The sequence below is a fragment of the Octopus bimaculoides genome, chromosome 1 (genome assembly GCF_001194135.2).
Source record: "Octopus bimaculoides isolate UCB-OBI-ISO-001 chromosome 1, ASM119413v2, whole genome shotgun sequence".
Classification (NCBI taxonomy): domain Eukaryota; kingdom Metazoa; phylum Mollusca; class Cephalopoda; order Octopoda; family Octopodidae; genus Octopus; species Octopus bimaculoides.
In genome coordinates this window covers 58746888-58756083 of record NC_068981.1, presented here as the reverse complement: position 1 = coordinate 58756083, position 9196 = coordinate 58746888, and the positions used below count along the sequence as shown (strand labels likewise).

General features: G+C 34.5%; 1 protein-coding gene across 1 annotated transcript in view; it reads left to right on the top strand.

Moving 5' to 3' along the window:
* Positions 1–9196, top strand: part of LOC106882838 (alanine--glyoxylate aminotransferase 2, mitochondrial) — a 56043-nt gene that overhangs the window by 2095 nt on the left and 44752 nt on the right. The gene's annotated exons all lie outside the window — the stretch shown is intronic.

Sequence of the window (9196 nt, the reverse complement as noted above, 5' to 3'; positions counted from 1 at the left end):
CCTCCACACGTTCGTACTTCTTCCCTTTCTTTCCCATGATGTATTATAAGAGTACGATGGGCAGCTATTCAAAAGCGACAAATTTTTAAAGGCGTGAAAATTAATCAGGTGTCCACGAAGAGATTATAGAGATATATTTACATTTTACAGCGAGGCTAAAATTTTTATAAATCGTTTATATTTATAAAACAGCCACGTATTATATTGTGAATAGTATTTTTTTTTTTTTTTCTACGCTTGAAATGTGTGATGAGTGCGTTAGCACTTGCTGAGCTATATTTGCATACATAAAGAACTACATAAAATTCGACTTAACAAAACAATATTTGCCCCAGCATGGTTATGTGCCTTATATATATATATATATTGTGTGTGCGCGCGCGCCTATAGGGGTGGGGCACAATGAATAGTTTTTATTGCATCTTTGACTGAGAAAAAAAATATTTCACTACCTCACGAAAACTATATCAGCTAAGCAAATGATCTCTAACTTCATTAAAAACACTATAACATTTTCGGAACACTATTTCAGAAAATTATCACTGTTCTCTTTGAGTATATAAAACAAATTTAGCTGGGATAAAATGAGTAAGCGAAGATAAGGTAAATTTGCCTCTTCAATTCTCCAGAATTAAATTTGAAAACAGACTCGTATACATCAGTATCCATTCTTAGACATCAAAATGATTGCAAATGCAACAAAAATTTAAAAGGTCATATGAAAGAGGATCATGGAAAAATGACATATAAAATTAACGAAACTCGAATAATTAAAAAAAAACAACTCATCATGAAATATTCTCTATATCTTCTTCACGATCTGCTGGGGTGGCTCTCATCCCGATATATTTATGCAGTTAGAGAAGAAAGTATTGAAATTAGTCATAACTCATTTTACCCCATTTTCGTAATCAGCTTTTGAAAATTGAAAGCTATCAAATTAGATATTAGTATAGGAAAAAATTTATTTAGGATCCAACAATGAAAATAATTTTGATTGTTAAACACCAAAAATTAGATATTTTATTAGCAATCTCAATTACAATCTTGAAAAAAAAAAAAAGTACCTGTCACCTGACTGTTCCAAACTCTCTCAACTCCAACAACTATGCTGACCAATTTTTGCTCCTAAAGACGAAGCAACTGTGCAAAATGAAGATGCAATATTTGTAATGTAATGATTTCTAACAGGTAGGGAGAAAATAACGAGAAATTAGAAATTACTCAACCCGAGCTAGCTGTCGCGTGGGTTGCTAGAGCTAGTGGCGAAGTATTGTAGGGAGGGTCCGCTATTTTGTATATATATTAAAATTTGTATCCAGAGTACTGCCCCTGTGATCCCACAAAACGCTACGCTACTTTGTGTGTCTAGATAGATTCTTTTGTTTCAGTCATTCGACTGCGGCCATGCTGGAGCACCGCCTTGAAGGGTTTTAGTCGAACAAATCGATCCCAGGACTTATTCTTTGTAAGCCTAGTACTTATTCTATCAGTCTCACCGAAAGTTACGGAGACATAAACACCAGCATCGGTCGTCGAGCAAAGGCGGAGGGACAAACACACACGCACATATTATCAGTGGTGGCGAAGGATAACTAGGAAACTAGGGCATGCAGTCACCCCCCCCCCCCCCCCACTGAGGTTAGCAGGGGTGATTTCCGAGTGTTTCACCCACTCCCGTTTTCTGTGAAAAGTGTATATGCCTTGAAATATGAGGAGTCTCAAAATGAAAATAGTTTCCACCTCTCCCTTACGATACATCGTTTTGAAGTAGTTAGTAAAACACGAGCAATGTACAAATAACTCTGAAAATCACCTTCCAACAATTTCATCCAGTATGGGCTATTCACGTTGTTAATTTTGAGAAAAACGTCGAAATTCTCTTTAAGGTTAGGAAGAAAATTCGACAGTCACAAACTCTTGAAGCTGATTGAGGGAGTACCGAATTAAGTGAATGTGTATAACAATGTACAACCTCTGTCAGCGATGCAGCTCTTCTGTCTTTAGTAACATCGAATTATCCTCTAAACCTTTCTTGAAGCCTTTCCTTTTCATCAACAAATCGCAAAACGTGTGACTGTTAAGATTTCATTTGAAGGTTTGTAGTCTCACCAAACATAACAGCAACAAATGCTGTTTTTTTTTTTAAATCATTGGCTTAATTACTCCTTCACTTGTAACACCTATACAATTAATTGGTTTCGTTTTGAATATCACTTCAAAGTGATATTCGTTTTCAATATCACTTCAAAGCTGAGAAAATGTGTTCTTATACTGACAAACTAACAGACATGGGAAACAGAAAAATTTGTTCAGAATGGATCATCTCATCATTCACTCAGACTATTCATAATACTTTCAATCAAAATAAGAATGATATTCCTTGCTGCTCATTTCTGTTTTGATTTTCAGCTTATGCTTTGACTTCTCTTTTCTGAGAATGGTACTATTCTTATTTGTTTCAAAGTTGGGGAAAGTAGGGAGAAAAACTGAACTAATTGATCCCTTTGCTATCTTGGGGATGATTGAAAACATGAGAAATTCTACTGGATTATAATCTTTTTCAATGTTATAATCCTTCAGGTTTGATAACAAAGTATCAGTCCAAGGCAGGGAATTGGCCGAATGTTGGAACATCGACGATGCCTTGCCATATCTATTTTAGCTCCATGTGTTCTGAGTTCAAATCCTACCAGCTATTACCAGGAAACAGGTTTTTTGGGACCCAGCAAAAAACAGTGATAGGTTTGAGAATCCTTATAAAGTATGCTGAAAAGCAATACACGTTTCCAAAGGATTTGGGCTCAAATAAGCAATTCCACACTGATCCTGTATTCCACTTGGAGTATGGGTTGGATATTGTGCAGAGTTCAAACCAACTTATAAGTAATAAGACATACAGAAAATGTAATTGATATTTTTAAGCTTTATTATAACATATATACCAACTTGTGTGACAATGTTATATGAAGTTTTAATATACCAGTTACATTTTCTGTGTTTCTTATTACAGTGTGTGTAGAGCCAGCAGAGTGACAAGGAAACGCATTATGACCCATGGTGTATGACAATATCTGATAGCCAGGTCAATACAGCAATATATATGTAAAGTGGGGTGGGTAGATTGGTCTCTCAATCAATCGTTGTGATAGAGTAGTAGTTGTTTGGTAAATAACTATCTGAAATCATGTATTTAAACTAAGGCAGTTACATCATGGAGAAATATTTTAGTCTTTTAATAACACAGAAATATTCATTTTCCGTTTATTTCTTGAGGTGTCAAAATTCTTGTTTTATAACCGTTACTTCCACTAAAACTTATCTCCATAAAATAAGCAAGTCTTTCTCCTCTGTGGCATGTCAACTTTAGAGAATTATTGAATCTTGAGAGATATCCTCTTCTCAAGTGGAAATGATCCCACAACATGGCACTTTGGGCAAGTGTCTTCTACTATAGCCTTGTGAGTGGATTTGATAGATAGAAACTGAAAGAAGCATATCATATATATGTGTGTGTACGTATGTATGTATATCTATGTGTGTGTCTATGTCCACCCCATCGCCACTTGACAACTGGTGTTGGTATGTTTATGTCCCCCATAACTTAGCGGTTCAGCTAAAGATACCAATAGAACAAGTACTAGGCTTTAAAAATTGATAAGCCCTGGGATTGATTTGTTCAACTAAAAACCCTTGAAGTTGGTGCTGGAGCATCACCTTGTGAAATGACTGGAACAAGTAAAAGATAAAAGACACACATACACCAAATATTCTTTGGTTCTTTTACTGTATTCAGTTACTGGATTGCAGCCATACTGTCACATTACCTTCTGGGTTTTACTTAGTCATACTGAATATTGAAATTATGTGTCATAAAAGAACAAAGACATCAGTAAACCTGTAAGCGTAGAGATGCACAGTCACTCACACATGCAAACATACATCAAACTGACTATATTAATGAATGGCCTAATAATACAGACTTGTTAAATCCACACAGAATTTCGAACTGATAAACAAATATATCACATTAAAATTCTGTTATAACTTGACAATATGTGACCAAGATTGGTGGGCAATAAGGATTGTTATCTACTGATAGTTTATCAAACCTAAAATGATTTCAATGATTAAAAGAAAGATTAGAAGTATACTGTTAAAAATAATTATTTATTTGAAGGGTTTTAGTCATACAAATCAACACCAGTACTTGTTTTTCTTTTAAATCTAATATTTATTCAATCAGTCTCTATTGCTGAACTGCTTTGTTGCAGAGACATAAACAAACCAACACTGTTTGTCAAGCAGTGGAGAGGGACAAACACACATGCATGCATGCGTGTGCACACACACACACATGCACACATGTGATAGGCTTACACACAGTTTCCATCTACCAAATCCACTCACAATATATTGGTTAACCTGGGGCTATAGTAGAAGACACCTGCCTAAGGTGCCATGAATGGGACTGAACCTGAAACCACATGGTTGTAGTTTTAACCGTGTAATAATGTAGTCAGAAATAAAAGCTATCTTGTATTCAAACTTTCTGAGTAGAGTATATATTTAACAGAAAAGGCAGAAAAACAGATTTCAGATATAATTCATAATGATTCTAATGTAAATATATGAATATGTGCAATGAAATTCTACCAAGTTTTCTTCTCGTCACCTATTGCAATCCTTCCAAAATAAATGAAACTTTACACTGTCTCTTGCACCAAACACCTCTGCAAAAAAAAATGAAATAGAAAGTGCATGTGCATATGTGGATGTGTGTGAGAGAGAGAAAGGATAGCTGTTTACTGTTTATTACTACATTGAAGAGATGTTGATGTATGTTGACTGGCTTGGTATTCAACATAGTTGTTCAACATAGTAGAAATAGTAACCAAACCTCTTAAATTGTCATCTTAAATAAAGGATTTACTGAACAATGTAATTCCTGATATACAAAGAGGTGAAACAGTCACGCCTTTCATCATATATTTGTTTGACAGACTGATCTGGGGTTAAATAATAAAAACAATGTTTACTTTGAGTCAATGAGGGAAGGCTTTTGAGTGGTCACTGTATCTGCTACAAAGAGCAGCCATTACTATCTTGAATTAGAAAAGCATTCCTCAGACTATGTACACCTATATACCAAGAGAAAAGATAATATATAATTTCATCAGCTGTGAGAAAACACCTCAGAAAGCAATGTTTCTCCTACTATATTTAGTAAGTATAGCAGCCACTTGGAAGACTCAGCACTTCTTTATACAACTGACATCTTTCATACATATCATTTGCTTGTGTCAGTGTAATCTTCTCTCATATACACTATATTAGATTCATTTGATATTCAGTTTCTGTCTCAGCTCATTTGTATTCTGTCGTTCATGAACACTAATATCATACTTCTGCTTAAGCACAGTGTTACCAGCAAAAGTAAGAGCTTCCTGAACTTTTTTCAATCCATTTTAACTCTTCTTTTGGAATACCCAAGTCCACTGTTAATTAGGTCACTTGGATAACAGAATTTATCAACTTCTAAGGTATACACCTAGCCATTTGGAGATTTAAAAGAATTTGAAATTAATTTAAATATTATACAGCCTTAATGTGAGCTAAGTAAGAATGTAAGCATATTCTTTCTGTACTATTGATGTGCAGCTTACCCAACATATTGAAGATATATGTTAAGAGATGCTTTGCTGAAACTTACTGTATTTTCTGGTGTGTAAAGGCCCCACTCCTAGCCCAGCACCCAATTTCAGCAAGGAATATCTTCTAAAAACTTTAGTGTATGTGATTTGGCCTCTGCAAGATTTGAACTCAACACGTAAAATTTCTAAGTAATATTATAGTATTATAGAGTTAAGTTAGATAAAAAATATTGGTAATCTTCTGTGCGTGGTTAAATCTTACTGTGTTTCCCCAAAAATAAAACTCAGTCTCATATTAATTTTGCATCCAAAAAATGCACTAGGGCTTATTTTCGGGGGATGTCTTATATTTTTGTGGAAAAATCCAAAAAGCGTAAAAAGTCTCATCTCCTCGTGTAAAAGGAAAAAAATGTAAAAAGGAAACTCATGTTTTTAGTTATCAAAAGTTTATGTATTTGCTTCTTGTTTTTAGTCAAGTACAAACGTTTCAACCTCTTCTAGAACATCATTATAAATCATCAAACCCCAAATTTCAGACTGAATTTCTTACAAATCCATTTTCAGTAGAATCATGGACCCCAATCTCTTATGTTTGGCAGTATATTTTGCCTTAAATGAACACTTTTTTGTCCAAGTACCCTGCTCATAGTGCATTGGTAACGCAACTGTCGGTAATTTTATTTCATGAATTCTTCACCCAATTCGCAACTTCTTGGAGGTTGGGTTTGACAAAGTTTCCATGCTGATTTTTCTCCATTCTATGTTCGATATGTTCATTCACTTCCATCCGCAAATAATCCTTGAAGGGCTTGTTTATTACATGACCTAATGTTTGTAGATATGAAGTCATTCTCATGGGAATCATTATGTGGTCAATTCTTCTTTGAGAAAGGTTTTCATATCTTTTACATGATGAGTACCGGCTGAATCCTAGACTAAAAGACCTCTTTGAGTACCATGTAAAACAAGTGACTTAGTTAAATCAACCCATTTTCTTATAACAACTTGTGTGCACCAAAACTTTTCCGTTTCAAGGACATAAATGCCTAAAACTCATTCTGTTTTCTCTTTTTTGTCCTTTGTGATAAGCAGTGGGACTTTTATTCCATCAAGACAAATTGCTAAAATACAAGTAACTCTTGCACTTTCATAACCCACTGAGGCAACGTAGATTGTCGAGGCACCGTCTGTTGAATTGTCGTTTTAGATCCTTGGCCCATAAACACTGCAGTCTCATCTGTAGCAATTATATTGGAGAGATTGTATTTAGAAGATACAATCAGCGGAGGATGTGAATGCAAGTGCACATTGAATCACTTCAGCATCCTCCAGCTTGAACAGTGTTGTCGATCTTAGAGAGAGATCATGTCGCCAAAGGAAGTTATCCAACCAATGAGGTGATCCTTTGAATATCTCTGGGGGTATATCCAACTGTGGTGCCATTGCAAGAGCAAATTCTTAAATATCAGCCCTGTGTACAACCAAAGCCTTTGTTTTTCTGTTATCAATCCATCCCGAGGTGATATCTTTCAGCTCCAAAAATAACGGTTGTCAACCTGGTCCACACTTGCACTTCTTAGCACTTCCTTCATCCATCTGTCTGCTTGCCATTTTTGAAACATTCAGAGATCCATCTTCTCCTTACAGAAAGCTGTGAGATTCTTGTTATGTGACTCTTCCACAATTCCTTTCTTGTACTTCACGGAATAACTCTTTCTTTTTGCAGTCATCTTGCCTAGGGAACAAGGGAGTCAACTCAATACATGCGCACTTAGTGCAGACTTTAGCCAAGCTGCAGTAGTTGGTTTATTTTGTGTACATCACATGGTCTTGCTAACAAGCTGATACATTTTTTTACTATGTCTTAATTTTGGAGTAGGCCTTATTTTCGGGGAAACACAATAGTCTACCAGATATCTCCTCTTCATTACATAACACCTGTAACTAGTTTTTAAGTTCTTCTCATTAATAGTTTAACAAGTTAAACAGGTTTCCTGTCATATTATATGCTATTTATATTATAATTTTTTCTGATATATTTGACATACTAAATATTCAAGCCAATAGTGTCATAAATTTAGATACTCTGCAAGACTTTTAGTTAGTTTTAATATAGGATACTTATTCTACATATCTTAGGCCAGTTTGCTGCAAAGATAGGTATTGAAACTTCAAAGCAATGTTACTTACTATTCACTATCATCCTGCCTAAAAGGGGAAGGGTTTTGTCTCTCATCTGTTACAGATAGTGGTCTTAAAAACCAGCCTTTGCACAAGCCAGCAAGAGCATCTCTATGCCAGAATTAGGGCATAAGTGTTCTCTGTAGGCCTTGGACGTTTTCTAGAAAATTTTCAAATTTAATGTGTTTGTGGGTTATTCAGCAGTTGATTGCTTGCAGATAGCCTTTTGAAAAATTACACAAATTGTGACAATTTGTGTATGTGATCCTTTACATTCTAAATTCAAATCCTTTAGAGGTTAGCTTTGAAAGTATCAATAAAATAAAGTACAAGTCAAGTACTGGAGATGAATTAATCAACTGTACCTTCCCTTAAAATTTTAGACCTACACCAGTGTTAGAAACCAATAATACAGTATCTTTGTTGTTTACAATGGTACTCCATGCCACCGTTTTAGTTCCTATTTAGTTATATGGACTGACATTTTAAAGTTAAGTGTCTTGACCTGCAGTAAAAAAAAAATGCTGATGACAGAAATCAAAACACTGACCTCATTGACACATTTAACTATGGTTTCATGTCTCAATCAAAATGGTCCTGTTTTTTGCCTTAACCCTTTAGCATTTAAACCAGCCATATCTGATCAAAATAGGCCTCCTGTTTTATGTTCAAACTGGCCTGATCTAACATCTCACACCTACCCTACAATGTCATTCTAAAAATAGACAACGTCATCAAAATCTCAAAACTATGAGACATTATATGATTAATTCAAGACGATATGAATAAATAAACTTTACATTTAGTGGAGTAATCTGAATGCTAAAGAGAAGAAAATGAAACAACCCAGAATTATAGAATGTTATCAGATATTTATGTTTGACTGGGGAAAGGGAAAAAATACAAGAGATACCAACTGAATGAAAAACAATTAGTAAAGTGATTATTAACATAACTTAGTGAGCCAAAAAATTTGAATTTTAGTGACAATAACCAATCATTATCTTGAGAAATAACTCTTTTCAAGAAAGACAAAGGAGATAAGCTCCTGACTCTTAAATTAATTGAAAATAGGATGCAGTGGAAAATGAGTCTGATCTTTGATAATATGGTGACAACTTTAAATATATTTCAGATTTATTACATCACATCAGCAAGAAGTAGCTTCACATGACATTGACAATCAGGTGACATTTTGTAGTTGTTTATTTGGCGGTAAAAAAAAAAGCAGTAAAAGTCATGTAATGTCTCATAAACACTTTTTTAAGAAGGTTGTTCTAAAAATTGTGTCATATCAATTGTATTTTATGTGTGTGTGTGTATGTATATATATATATATATATATATATATATATATATAT